Source organism: Aedes aegypti, chromosome 3 (genome assembly GCF_002204515.2).
Source record: "Aedes aegypti strain LVP_AGWG chromosome 3, AaegL5.0 Primary Assembly, whole genome shotgun sequence".
Classification (NCBI taxonomy): Eukaryota; Metazoa; Arthropoda; class Insecta; order Diptera; family Culicidae; genus Aedes; species Aedes aegypti.
The window spans coordinates 310,019,166-310,035,191 of record NC_035109.1 but is presented as its reverse complement, the minus strand read 5'-3'; the positions used below and the strand labels follow the sequence as shown (position 1 = coordinate 310,035,191).

At 37.2% G+C, this 16,026-nt stretch overlaps 1 protein-coding gene across 32 annotated transcripts in view; it reads left to right on the top strand.

Annotated features, from left to right (window-relative positions):
• Positions 1-5,861: 5,861 nt before the first annotated feature.
• Positions 5,862-16,026, top strand: part of LOC5573475 (patronin) — a 345,347-nt gene continuing 335,182 nt past the window's right edge. For 27 of the 32 annotated variants that reach the window (XM_021854707.1, XM_021854726.1, XM_021854719.1 and 24 more), the window contains exon 1: positions 5,862-6,258. The gene's annotated coding sequence lies outside the window, so the exon portion shown is untranslated. The other 5 variants (XM_021854731.1, XM_021854729.1, XM_021854716.1 and 2 more) reach the window with 2 other exon arrangements.

Here is a 16,026-nt window from a genome sequence, read left to right as displayed (position 1 = left end):
TGAATCCTTAAACGTCCTAGAAGCGTGGCATAGCTTTTACTGCAGTCCATGTCGTCCACCGTCGCAGAATTTGAATTCGGTACAGTCAGATTCTCTGGAAAGAAATAAATGGCTGATTCGTCAATATATTGTTTTCAAACATTTTCACTTAAAGAAATCTACCGTCTAGTCAAACAAAACTCCATAATCCGTCGATTCAGTCGTTCCAATAGAACTTTTGAGAATAAAATCATATTTTTGAACAAAAGAGCAATTAACTTCAAAACCACAAATCGTGTTAGCAGGATGATGCGGAAGTTGACATGTTTTCTTCCCGTTGCTCTGCGAGTGTTATAGAATTCGATTTGAAACATAAACAGGTTGTAACAATCTGACCTTTACAATGCATTAGAACGCAAGTGAAGATTATGTGAACTGACATTGTATTTTATTGTTACCAACTAAAATTTATATGCGGCACATAAAACCAAATTCGAGGCACAAATTCAACATCTATCTGGTTTCTGCACATAAAATATAATGGAGATTTGATTTCAGTGTAGTTGTCTTCTTTGTTTTTATTTGATTCAGAATTTAAACTGGGCGGTGAACCTGCGGTACCGGAACTAGAACCAGAGTTTACATCAGCAGTTTCAGCCACCTCTGTTATAGGCTTGGCGGTGACTCATCTTCCGCAAATCGGGCTGTGCCAATGCTAGCATTGTGTTCGTTGCAATGAGCAGCCATCTCAATGGTTAGGCTACTCAAGGACTGAACCTCGGTACAGATATTTTTTAGTTCATCAGTCAGATCTACCGTCAAAGTCTCTACAAAATCTTCAATATGTTGTTTTGAAGATTTCATTGAAATATCTATTAGACCAGTCAAATGGTTTTTTAGTGCAATCAAATCGTTGCTGGGCATATTATTCTTATATTCTGAATTCTTTTCGGCCACACGCGATAATGCCGATACAGCATTTGACACGCTCGACGATGTGCTGTTATTAATGCACAGCACCGATTCCTTCAGTTGATGCTCAATTTGGTCAAATAAATCCCCCATTGCACTGAGCTTTTTTAGATCGGCGGCTACTCGAAGATTGGCGTCAGTTTGTGCCCTAATTGAATCGATTAGCTGCTGCTGTTGATGGAGCACTTTGCGGGTGTGAATTCCGGTCTTCAAATTATGCTGCAATCGCCGCAGAGAGGTACCATAGGCCTATTCACATGACGTCTCAAATCAGCTGATCGGGAAGCACTTTGACAGTTCTTCTATGAAAATGACAGGCCCGTGTTAGCACCGGTCCTCCACTGATGTAAACAAATGCATAGACGGATCTGTCACATGAAAAGGCCTATAAATGATAAAATAAAACTCTCCTGATGGCGTTGCACACCAATACATGCCGCGTGGTAATTTTTAAGACCCAAACGCAATGATAGCGGAACGGCAACGGAATGCGGAACCGGTTCGCCAGCATGAATCACAACATCTCGACTGAGCTGACAACGAATGAAATTGGATCAACACTGAGTCGACAAGCTGATTATAGTTCATGCTGGCGAACCGGTTCCGCATTCCGTTGCCGTTCCGCTATCATTGCGTTTGGGCCTTTAAAGCAGAACTCGCACTTCCATAGGAAGCGATCGTCACTGATATTGCATGATTTAACACTACACTGCATTTTTACCGGTCGCGCGCGCGATATTTGTAAACAGCAAAAAAATAATTAAAATAACTACGGAGCGCTCAAAAATGTGTCTACACCCGACGACTGACTCAACTCAACCTCAAAGATGGTGTTCGCGTCGGATCCGGTTGGTACAAGAAGGCGTGGAGCGCAGCGAGCTAGGTGGGCGGATCAAGTGCGTATCGACTTGGCGAGCGTGGGGCAGAACCGAGGATAGAGAGATGCGGCCACGACTGCCTTCCATCTAGCGAATCCGACCCGTTAGTTGGAACGACTGACAGCTGGTGAAAATGCACCACACTAACGCAATGTCATATATAACAGGTCCGGCTCTTAGTATGTGTTTGCTTGTATTAGTCACGAAAAAGATGTAAACAAACGATCAGCTGATGGTGACGACAAGGCTGCGAAAAATTTTGTTCGCAGTTTCCTCAACGTGACGTCATCTTCGGCTGCTTCGTGAACTTTCGGCTCGCCGAAGTTGGCATTGCACAACTACCACTTCAAAACTGATGTTATCACAAATACTGATTTGATGATCGCCCGCACCTCTAAATACCCCACATCGACACTAACGTATCTGGAAAGCAAATCGTCACGAAACGCACATATACATACTTATTTGTTCTATATTTGGAGACTTCAATGCGACGGTACACAGACGTCAAAGTCAGTTTGACATTTTCTCTTGACATTTGAGTGTTTTTTAGTTGGAATATTTGCTAACTAGCGAACATCCAACCATCGAGTCATTCCATGTAGCGGGCCTCCAACAAGCGAATACCCACTGTATTGTGGCGTGAAGTTGCTGATTCAGTGTTATTTGTTTAGAATCTAAACTTTAGATGTTACCTAAATAAAAGAAATGAAGGCAAAGCTATGAATTTCAACCCGATTTATTGCGGCAAATTTTCATAAGTGGTTCCTATGTATTCCGATAATCGATTTTCCTGAGTATAGTTCCAAAAAAGGGTTCCTGGGGCCCATTCATAAATTTCATAACGCTGAAGGGGGTGGGTGGGTATCCTAAAGATGTTACGGCTCATACAAAAATTGAATAATATTCATACAAAAAGCGTTACAAAGGGGTGGTTGGGTGTCCAAAATGGCTAATTTCAGCGTTATGAAATAAATGAATGAGTCCCTATTTCGTTTTTGGCAACACAAGCGACATTTCCAGTTCCACGGAATTCCACTGTACGTCGGACACAAGTGGTCTAAAACTTTCAAAATATTAGACCACGCATATGGTCTTATCCACTGGTGTACTAAACTAACTCGGTCGAAGAATTTTGACACTAGAGCGGGTCCAGATCACGTGGGGATCATACGGGAGCGTGCCCCGCTCAAGTGTCACAATTCTCAGAGCGAGTAAATTTATGTCGAATTCGTTTCTGAACAAAAACGACCTAGGTTCGCACTAGTTCCAACCTAAGTGCTGTCAAAACGTTTTTTTATTCGCACAGGTTGGACCTAGTTTCGCACTAGTTCCAACCCCAAATCCGATGGGTTCGCACTGTGATAAATCACGGTTTCATGACTGGGTTCACCAATACAACTGCAATCGAACTGTCATATCTGTAACAACAAAAACAGTTTTCGATTGCGGTTACGAAACAGGTTTCGCTGCTTCTGCGATTAGAAATCTGAATCAGATTCTGACTCGGATTTCGAAGATTTGTTTTTATCAGTTATTTCGGAAAATAACGATATTTAAACAAAAGCCTGTGGGCAAAGTATTGAACAACATGAGGGAGAACTAAACGGATGAAGAGGTAGTACCTATATGCATTAATTTATTTATCAGGGCTGTCCAACGTACGGCCGCGGGCCATATTCGGCCCATTTTATGCTGCCCTCAAAGAGTTTGAAGATTATTTTTCTTGGCCCGTTGAGAATTATAACAAATTGGAGTTAGCACATATCAAGGCTAAACATTTTAATTTGTAAATTACTCAATTAAACATCAAATTTTAAGATTTTTTTGCAACTAAATTTTAACCACTTATTTTGAGACTACGAATAATGGCGAAAATTGTACTACACATAGGTCTAACGTGAGAACATCACGTTCATGATGTGAAAAGTTTTTAGGTAAAAATATTAATCTTACAATATAAGAGCAATTTATTTCCTTTTCTTCTCTATTGGGTAGACAAAACTAAATGCCTTTTGAGGCTGAACAAAAGTTTTTGAGAAATAGTGTAATTTTTGAAAACATTGAATCATGGCCAAATCTTCTGGAATACTTTGAAGGATTATGTCAACAATTTGGCAGATTCTTTATAAAAGCTTGTTTACAATTCTCAAATAGGTTTAACAATGAAATCTAGAAGATATTTTCTAACCTCCTGGGCATAGTTTAAATATAATCCTGGGTGGGATTCTCACATAATCTTAGACAGATTCTTACGGAATCTCTCTAATAAAATTATGAGAAAACTTCTTTGATGATCCTGGACAACATTATCGAAGATTTCAAGACAGGATTTCAAAATTACGAAGGAGAGGTTTGAAGGATTTCTAGAAACATTATTTATAGGATATGTAGGAATTCTTGGAAAATGTTGAGCAGGATGCCAGAACATGATTCGCACAGTATCCTATGAAAGATTTTCGAATAATCACTCCTAACGTTCACAAGCGTTCGAATGTTCTTTCGATCGAAAACCGTTTTGCATTCCCGTAAACTGCAAAATCAAGTGGGCCGTAGATTCGAATGAATAGGATTCGATCGAAAGTTTGATTGGCCGTAAACAAGAATAAGGGTGAATACACGGAATCTTGAATATCTTCAGAATTTCTATTGTTATTCTTTTCTTTTACATGTATTTCATATATTATTTTTTCGAAAACGCTCAGCATCTACCTAGGATTTCATTATCATAAAGCAAATACTAATCATTTTTAGTGATGGAACAATGATGATATTTGCATTATAATTACGAAATCTTAACTAGATGCTGAACGTTTTCCATATCCATATCCAATACATATGATACATGGAAGTTCGATGTCAATACCTTACGATATTACTATGGAGATATTTTTCATAAGAATTGGGCAAGGGTTTTCAAAAAATCCTGCGCAAGGTTATTTAATTATGTTGGAAGGCATTCTTACGACATCCAGCAGGATGCTTATCAGCATTTTGTGCGATTTCTAGAAAAAATGCACCATTTACTGACTTTTGTTAGATTTTACGCAAATGTCTGTGAATAAAAAAATGGACCGCTGTACAAAACTGTTTCTGTGATTTGGCCCGCGGTTCAAAAGGGTTCGGTGAGCCCGGTGAGCCTGATTTATATAAATTGAGTACAAAATCATTGTAATGTAGTTTCGACGAAACTTCCGCCTGAAATAACCAACAACTGAAATAGGCCAGGGGAAGTGGTTCACCTAGAGTGAATTTCTGTCAAAGAAAAAGTAGGTTTTGTATGAGATTTGACAGAAAAATGAATGACAAGTTCATCCACTTCTCCTGGCCTATGATTGTTGAGAGATTTGCTCAATCTGCGATTTGTTTTCGACAAGGATACGTGAAAAAATATAATTTTCGTTGTATTATTCTGCAAAAGAGGCAAGCACACAGGCTGGAAAAAAATAGTAGAGCGAAACAACGTTTGACTGCTCGCAAGACAACACCGCGTGATGGCACGCACACCAATATACCCTTTGACAGATGAACCTGAAAACGTTTTTTTATTCTGGAGTCAGGTTAGCACTAACCCAGGTTCAAAAACGAAAACGACATTAGTACACCAGTGGATTAGACCATATGCATATAACGTAACTTGTGAGCGAACCCAACTACCAACCACACCAAACCAAATCGACACGAAGCGTCTCAAATAAGTACACGGTTGCCAGAAATGAATGCACATAAATATTTAATATTATTTAGTGGTTAAACTTAAAGTGGCATAATTTCCTAAACATAATATAAGGAAAGAGCATAATAAATTCAAATAAAACACATTAATATTCAAGAAAATAATAAAGATAACTACAATGATGGTTTATTTTAGCTCGAAAAAAATTAAAATAAATGTAAAGAAGATTATTGTGATTGTTGTAACAACAACTAAAGAACATGGCAACGCTGCCCAAACGTCATTCGCTGAGTGCTGATGCGGAGAGAGAGAGAGGGAGAGTGCCCGAGTTTAAAAGAGAGAAGACGTCTTCGGGACTCCTCAACCTCATCAAGTCGCATTTGGAGCTGAGTCGAGAAAAGATCACCGTTTCGGTTCGTTGTGTGGTGCGTGATTTTTCTTCGCGAGTTTAGTGGGTGATTGAAAAATAATTTGCAATCCAGCGCGGATCAGAAAAAGGAAGCGAAAAAGACATCAGCATCCGGAATTTGATTGTTTGCTTCGAGTGTGAGCGAGTTTTTTTTTTTCGGTGGAATAGTTCCGAGTGTTGGGAAGATCCGGACGGAACAACGGTACGGATTTTTCTTGCGGGTGTTTTTGTGTGGTGTGTCGAATTGGAATCCGGATCGGTTCCCGTTGGATCTTTTGCCGTGTGTGATTGACAAGGAAAGGAGTGCAAATTCGTCACTGGCTGATTTGGATTACTTCCTGGATGTAAGTTCCGCTGTGATTTGGAGAAGAAAATTTCGCAGGAATCGATTGAATAACGCAAAGTTTGGATTCGCCTTTCTGGAAGTGTCTCTTGCTTTCTCTGGGACTACTAATACGTGAACAAAGACAGTGACAGTGGTTTGTGCATTCCGTGCCATGTCACAGTGAGAGGAAAAGGCATCTATTGTCCGACCTTTGTGGGGGTGGTGGAGCAAGAGGTGGTTCCCCCGAAAAGAAACGGGACTCTTCCCAGCTTGGATTCGCTGCGGTTCAGGGGAGGAAACAATCTCTGCATTAGGGAACTGTGGTGAGTAAAGCCTCTCAGTTTGTTATTTAGGTCTGACATAGGTTGTTTCAATATTTCCATTTAGTTGTCTTGCAAATATGAACCCGATAATGAGGAAAAATGTTGGCACTTTTGTCCACAAAGGCACACACCTCTTCTGCTCTGTCAGTCATCGGATCGGAGGGTAATATTTTCAGTTCCGATGATGACGATGAGGATGATGATCGAATGCAGTTGCAATTGTATAGGTGTGTTTTGAAACGGGCCATCATTCGTATGCGTGTGTAAATTGAGAATGTGTGAGTGGCATTGCTGATTATATCGTGCGCTTGAACAGTGGGATAGTTCAGTGTTAAAGTGGTAATAATTTCAGGGATATTCACGCCCAGATAACCGTAGCGGTAAACGCGCTGCTATTCAGTAAAATCAAGCTCAGGGTCAGATTTTTTGCGATTCCAGGGCATATAGTATCATCGTAGGTACCTGCCACACAATATACACACATTTTCTCGATTACTTTTTCAAATCAACGTTGGTGACTCTAGAAATTACAAAACATATCTTGCTTCAACGAAGCCCGGATAAAAACGTATCATTCAGTGAATGGAATAAACCATTAATATACAATATAACGTATTGGATACAATACAGCGTATTGTAATTGAATGTCGAAGCAACATTATTCTTGTTTGGATATACAATTCAAAAACAATATAATATATTGTAACTGAACATTGTATTGTTTTTAATTGGTTTTATACCTTACAATTTTGGTCAAATTCCTATTTTCACGTAAAACAACTCTTGCTTTTTTCTATGTAGCTTTGCTGAAAGAAATAAACAAAACAAGTTCAGAAAGCAAGAAATGTTGGGTGAAAAATATTCAAAAAGTTAAAATAAGTAGTTTTTTAGAAGTCACTTGACATTAGCTGTAACGACGAATGCAACCATGATACAGTTCGTTGAATTGTTTTTGTATTGTACAACAATACACGAATTGCTAATCAAGACAATACATGAACATTATATCGTATTGTATTTTCAAAATGTTTGTATGAGAAAATATCTATATTTGTATTGTTACGATACTTAACCACCCATACATTATATTGCAAAAATCTCATATACCATACAGTGAACTGTTCAAAACAATGTATTGTACTGTAATTGTATTGTCATTTTACATATACTGTATTGTATTTCCAATATATTGAATGGTACTGTTACAATACGTTATATTGTTTTTATATTGTATTTTTTATTCGGGAGTACATAATCAGAATAATGTTTATTTCCTCATCCTAATTTGACACTCTTCTCTAGCCAAGTATGAATAATCACAATACTACATCTCTCCTTTTTTCCGTAAATCGGAATTAATAATAAATTGAATTTACAAGATTATAGACAGCCTAAGTATTACCGAATGAAGTAATTTCCATAACTTAAGAATATGCATTGTAAACAATTCGCTGGACGTAAAGTTGGACGAGCCATCCGTATGTTGTCGCATGACTTCTAATGTATATGGTATTTCGAATGTAACGCAACACGGTCCATGTTTATTTGATTTCTAAATGAAGAAGGAATCAAGTATTGAAATATTAACAACTAGTGGTCCCGGCCTGGGAGGGAGAAACCAATACAAAAATTCTCTACGTCACAGTGAGCCGAGATTTTGCTGTCACGAACTGTCACTGTGAGCCCGGATCTTAAACAATTGACAAACATTATAAAAGCGCGTAATTAGTCTAAGCATATTTTTGCATTCCATCAAAAGTACCAAAATCGAATTAGAATCAATTCATGCACATTCAAAAGTAACGTCACGAGAGCACCGTTTATTCTAATTGAATGTAACGTATTGGAATGAGGCTCTTTTTACTGTTTTCATTAAAAATGAAAATTAAACGCATAGAAAACTGTGGCCCTTTTTCAATGTTTGTCCAGAAAGATCGAAGGTACACAACAAATGAAAACTAGCGATTTTCACTAAGCCTGCCTTGATTGTCGCTGGCAAACTGGAGTTATCTTTCAACTTCAAATAGGACGAAGAGCCTTCTTTTAAGCCTTGCGAGCCGACTTGTACGATAGAGTTATAGTTTGTTGACCGGGGATTCCTGAAACGCAAAGCCTGCGAAGTTAAATTCGAATGTTCAAGGACAGGGCTGGTAGCAGTTAGACAGCAAAATAATAGTGACTTTAGTGACCAAAATGATCAAAATAGTGAACAAAAAGTGACCAAATAGTGATCAAAATGTGACCTAAAAGTGACTTCAAAACTACAAGTATTGATCATAATAATGGCTAGAAATGAAAATACTTTCTATTTGTATATAAACCATTCTACTGTCCATAAAAGCATATTTGACACATTTGACATTTTTTAAATTGGTTTAGTGAAGAAAAATTCACATATTTTTGTAGCTTGATCGAAAGAACACATTATTCTAAGTATGACACGATTCAATTGCACTTCAATATCTTAATGTTGATATCAGAAATGATTAAAAAAGAATTCAATCCGTCGACTCAATGGCATTTCAATTTACATGACAGCTTGCCCCGAAGTAAAATATGCCGAGGAGTGATTCAAAAGTGAATTTTAGCATTAGCATTAGCATTAAGCAATTCGCACAAATTCGTAGGTGGTATAGTCCTAAACCGTTGTATGAGGGTTGCCTCCTCCCCGTCCGTTACCAAAGTCAAAGATTTGGGACTAACTCTTGACTCTTAGACAAGATTGACGCATCCTCCAACAATTGAGAGCTGCCCTGGCCACGTCCTTGCGAATGCTGAGGAATGGGAAGTAATGATTAATTGAACACCTACTTGAGAAAGATGCAGAGAACTCTATGACCTCTCATAGGTGTTATGGGATATTGTGGAATGTTAATGGGATGTGAACGACCATTGGATACGTTTGGCAGACGTTCTGGCACCTATGAATAATATTTTGGCATTGATTCATATTGGAACAAGCTCACCAAATTCTGCCTTTGAAACCTCTCTGCAATTCAACGTTCAATCAACCATCGCAAACACAAATTTTCTTTGGTGTAAACGATCCTGATGGCTTGGGTTGCCGTAGCAAAACGTAGTTCAGCAAATTGCGTGAATGAAAAATTTAATGCGAAAATAAAAACAAAACTGCATGCTTGGGCTTCTGAATCGCACTGCCCAGCAAAACACGAAAACCGAACACCAGGGGTGATTCAAAAGTGAATTCCATGCTAATTTCAAACGTGTTTTGAAAATAGTTCCAGGCCACGAAAAATTGTGAAACTTTGGAGTCTTGTTCAATTTTTAACGTAGATTCAGAATATGTAAGAAACTGGATACCCCTAAACAAACCAATTTCGAGTTGATACCGTGGAGAGTCATCAAATGATAAACACTTTCGGTCAACTTACTGATATCTGTAAGATTGTTCTAGAAAAAAAAAGTTTTGTTACATTGCTACAAGTTACCGCATAACAGTCACAATAAGATTAAACATGAGCTTCGTAATGTAGTAGAAATGAAACTCCTATCAACATTTTTTTTGTGACTATTCACCTAATATTGGGTATGAGCTGCACAAAATTTCATCCTCGAATAAGCACTTTTGAGTCTCTGGTAATTTTAAGAAGTTTTAGTTTTTTTTCATACTGCCATATAATACACACTATTTACTCAATGCCTACTTTTGTCGAATGTTACACACATGCAGTTATCGAAAGTTTACATATTAAGTGAATTTAGAATGTAGAGAACCGCAGTAATTCCAATCCATTAACAATTATCTGTTCGGGATGAGACAAAAAGATGGCGCATTGTAGATTATTTTTACGAGATGAACATTAGCTTGATATAGATTATTACTCTAAATTTCTGATTTCAAATACATGAACTACGGTAAACAAACAACATATGTTCATGAGAAACTTACTGGCAAAAGTCCGTTGAAAATTTTGAAATAGAAATGCAAAACGAATTACTTGAAGCATTTATTATCAAATCTGTGGAACAATTCGAGGGAAAATTTTAAGTTACGACAATCGTGAATGAATTTCAGAAAATTCTGAAAAAAAAAATCCTGAATGAATTCAAAGTTTAAACGCTAAATTGGTGGCAGAATTTCTGAAAAAAATAAACTTTTTTTTCTAAATAAACAACATTAACTCCAAAACACAACTGATTAACCGAATTAGATGAATGTCGTGCACAAAGCATTAGAAAATGATTCTATGCATAATTGAAATATTCAAACTGATCGTTTCAATAATTCATTCATTGAAACGATCAGTTTGAATATTTGAGGTTAAGGTATTGAAAACAATCATATCACTCAGTGGCGACTCGTAACCACATGTTTTATCTGATCTACGGTCCTGAAAATGACTAATTTTGCATACTTAGATTATAAAGCAAACAGTAAACGATAGAAATCTCTTATTTATTACTGCATGAATAGGTGGATTTGATGCTAGGAAATAGCCACTGATATCACTTGTAATCAATCATTTTTTCTCTACAATGTTCATGCATTCACTATAGAAACATGTTTTATGTATAGAGAAAGTTGACCAAAGTCGTATGAAAAACAGTGCCAATCCCACAACTTTGATCGACAATTAAACTATCAAAATGGCGTTTCTAAAAAAGTGCTTGAACAAAAGCTGTTGCAAATAAGCTATATTATTCAAAATCACAATAAAAAAATTTGATTGTTTTTTTTTAATAGTTAGACCCTTAGGTCACTTATTTCGATGTTTGATAAGACAAATGAGCGTATACATTTATTCCAATCATTATTGAGCTACTCGTACCAATTCGGTTTAGCTAGCTTTCGTTGAAAATCGGTGGATCACCTGTGCTACCATGGGAAAGAGAGGATTAATTAATGGATAAATGTATAATTTATTTGTTGGCATTTCTAATATAATTTCTGAAATGATTTCTAGCAAAATTAGTACTCGCTTTAGGTTATGTACGAATTTTTGACAAACTCTTTGAATTGTGTGGATGTTATTTCTAACCGTCTCTGGCTTATTCCCGGATGAGTTTTGATGATGTTCTTCCATAAGGCAAGTTTAGGATTCCTTCCATAGCCGTAGATTACTGCAGAAAGATCACTGGTAATTTATCCAGCAAGTCTGTCAGATAATGGTCCTGGTTTTTGTCAAAATTTATCAAAATATTTCGGACAAAAAATTCATCCCTAAGTCGCTTTATAAGTTTTGACAGAATTTTTCATTAGAAAAATTTTACATTTTCCATTGGAAATGTCTACCGAATATTCACCAGAATTCTTCCAGAAAGTTAGCCGGGAGTTTCTATTTTTCTTTAGTCAAGAATCTTGACACATTGATTTCAAATTTACTCTATAGTTGCTTTTATAATAACAAATCTCGATTACTTTTTCAAATCGACGTAAGTAACTTTCATATGGTTTGGAGAAAATTTAATTCAGAAGAATCGCAACCTGTCATCTAAAACTGTTTTAAAATTAATCACCTTTTTAAAACTTTTTCGACGTGTACATTTCTTAAATTTTGCATACAATGAGCTCGCGTTCAAAAACTATGGAGTTCCTATTATTTCACGCAAGAATTTTATGAAAAAATGATAAGCCGTTTTATTCAGTTATTTGCGACGTTTTTCTACCAGTGTAAAATCGACTCAAGTAGTGTTTTGTTTTGATTCGTGGTTAAGTCACTTTGTCTCTCCATACAGCGGGGCGGCGAAAGTAGTGGTTAGGTTGCGAAAGTTGAAAATCTTACTTTCGTCGTTTTGTAAATCCGGAAATTAAACGTTCTAAAAGTGAAAAATCGAGTTGGTTCAGAGCAGTACGTGTAGAATTCTGCCTGCGAAACACGTAGGATCGATAAAGTAAGTTTGCATACTTTTTTGACTTGACATACAGACGAATAAGTTTTCGAGAAATATTTCTTTCTTTCAGTTTATGTTTGAAAAGCTAACCTGCCTTTAATTTCATAATCATCAGATCACTAAAAAGTGATTTAGTGACCATTTTCCAGAAAAAAGTGACTTTAGTGACTTTTTATTGAAAACAGTGACTTTTTAGTGACCAGGTCGAAAAAAGTGACCAAGTCACTAAAAAGTGACTTGCTACCAGCCCTGCAAGGAATATGAGGCAATGATCAGATAATCATTCCTCATCTGATATATACCAATTCGATACCTCCCTAACTCGATGGTCCCTTCAATATCGAGTAAGATAAAGAGTTGACTGTACCATAGGGCGATTGCCTATAATAAGTAATCCATTCCGTACCTGGAAGCTGAATGATCAAGTGTTGACAAAAGTTAAGGCTAAGTAGCCCGTCATTCGTTTTGGCAACGATGATGGCTTTTCAGCTTGCATTTCAAAGGGATAAAACTCAGTCTTGATAGTTTATATTGACTTGAAAAAATATCCATGAACGCGCTAACATACACAAAGTATGCTGATACTTTTTCAGCTGTGTTAGTGCAAAACCAATTGATTTACTTTAATTCGAAATCAACGACGCGTACAAATTCCAATGACGGCCTACTTCGCATTAAGGTTTTTTTTTTTTATGAATGAACCAATGCACGAGTTCATTAATTTGACAATTGAGCGGTGCCGAATTCACTCGTTGCCATGGTCACGTAAATAACACGGCACCGCTCATACGTCAAATAGTGAACTCGTGCAGTGGTCCATTCTAGAGTTTCCAATTTTCCCGGGATTTGATTTCCCGGGAGTTATTCTTGACAAATCGTATAATGTTCAAATAATGTTTATCAACATTGAATTAATCCTTTCAAGCACTAGAATAAAAACCAACTAGAGTCTTATGTTGATAATTGTGACTGTTACATCAATGAAAACTTAATACGCCTACTCAGTTCATGATTTTTTTTTGTAAATTGTGTAATGTTTTTGGATAAACTAAACATATCTTCGAAAAGATATCAATTTTATCCATAACTATTTGGTTACGAAAAAACAGCAAATGAACATCGAATTATAACTAGTGATCTAGTGAGGTTTAGAATGATATGAAAAGTAAATTGTGCGCTGGTTTTTGTTTGAAAATGAATAATCAATTCTTTTTTTTCAATTCGAATACCCGGAAAATACGGGAATCCCGGGAAACAGAAAATCATTTCCCGGGAAATCTCATTTCCCGAGACATGTTCCCGGGATTGGAAACTCTAGTCCATTCATCCCAATTCAGACCGATGAATAGCTATTATGAAAAGGAAAATTAAGGCGCGAATGGTAGTGTCGCTATAAACATCGACGAAATACAAACTAAATGGAATGAACTTGACAACACGATGGATAAAAATACTGTACGCCGGTTATGGTGAAGATGCATCGAAGCCACAGCTCAATTTTTCAAAATTGGAATTTTTCAAATTCGGAAATAAGGGTAAATATTTTTCCTTTGAATTATATATGCAATGCAACATTTGACTTGATACAGAATTCAATTTTGTTAAATTGTGTCCGAATTATGCCAAATTGTGTATGTTCCAATTCTAAATGGGTCACACCTTAACAATTCGTGAACCATAACAGTTCGTGGCACATCGCAATCGGAGAGCCTTATGAATGTTGATATTAACTTTTTCTCTTGTGACGAGAGAGCGTTCAAGAGCAGCAACTTTTCCAGACGACGACAACGGTAACTACCCATTCGAGTGATTTATGTTTTACTTAAAATTGGAAATAACTTTTTTGCAATTCCGTTACAAATCAATCAACTTTTCATTGAGAAGTTGGTCAACATAACGGCCTACTTTTCCTACCAAAAGGAACAGTGCTGAAAAGTGCTACTTTTCAGCACTGTTTTCGGTGCTGAAAAGTAGCACTTTTCGATACTGCTTTGGTAGGCGTCAACCAATAACCCAGTGTCCCAGTCTCTTCATATCATGCTTTTTCTGCGCGGCGTGTGAATCGAGACGAGTCGTTCTCACCTCAGGTGACGTGAGGCGAATAAACTTGATCAAATGGTAGCGAGCCGACATGTTACCGACTAGTCTTTCCTTACATGCTGCACATAATAAGCACAATTGCATCTGATTCTTGAGTTTATTCTACGTCTGGCGTGAGGTGAGAATTATCGGTGTCCTATAGCGAGGTGACCATTCTCGACTCGAGCGAAGTTACTTTCCATTTGGTTTTCACGGCGAGTCACTTCAGAGTCTACTTCCTTTGTGCCATCAGACTCCAACACAGGTTGGCGATTCTAATGTGGGATCGGATCGTCAGGCATTTGTAGTCAGCTTATGTCTGTGTTTCTTACCTGTTCATTCCTCTAAAAGGGAACATAGATCTGCATGATACCGATGGGAGCGATAAAATTTGTGACATTCATCGGTACTACTGTGTCACAGCCTACGTGATTGAAAAATACTGACTTGAAACTACGCATGGCTGTACGCCCATGTGGGTTCTCTTGAAATGTTGGTTTGTGCTTTTAGAGTACATCCAGTTGAAAAGGCATTTTTCGAAATAGCAAAAAATGTTGTATGCAACTCGTTGCAAAACTCGATTTTTTCAGCACTCGTTGTATTTATCCAACTCGGCGAGCCTCGTTGGATAAATGTACAACTCGTGCTGAAAAAACCCTGGGCAAAGGCACAACCTTGTGATCAGCTTGACTGCTGTCAGGTCTCGGGGCTTAAATGTATCTTTACTCTGAAGAGAAAGATGCACACTAGTGGTGCCAATGGTGATTATAATCAAGAGTGTTTTCTAATGAACACTATTGATTAGCATCACCGAGAACCGATACTCTACGTGGTCTATGATGAAGCGGTCCTTGTTTGTTTTTTCTATACGTTTTTTATTTATGCTTCCAGACACTCATCCGGTAACAGTTTAATCAAAACCTCCTAACATTGAAGAAATCGTGCTGAACAGGAACACGCATCGACGTACAAGGATACAACAGAATCTTATTAAACCCGTTTCTTTTACTAATAATACCACTATTTACTAATTTACTAATTATATCATTCTCTTCTCGTCAACAAGCGTCATTTCAGGATTAGGGTTTTCATTATAGCATTGAATATACTATAAGAATGCCGTCAGACTAAAAAAACGTGTGACTAATCGCTATCTCTATTTATAGGTACCCGTAACCGTGAATAGGAATAGTAACTCATGAGAAAAATACTAGGATATAAGTGAGTACGAACTAATCACTAACACCCCCAACACTGAAAAGGTAAGCACATATTATATTCACATATTATTTATAACACCAAATTATCAGAGATTACTACAATTTTAATAATCTGATAGTGTCGGTTAGAATTTTCAAACAACGTAAAGAACAAATTTCTTCTTATAACAGATCCGGTGCGGTAAAAATAGAAACAGTTTATTCGCTGTGGTTGAATTTTTGTAAGTGTAAGTGATTATAGTATAATCTGTACTTGTGATTGCTGTGCGATGCGCTTCGTTGTTGCAGGACATTGTTCTCATTATTATACGG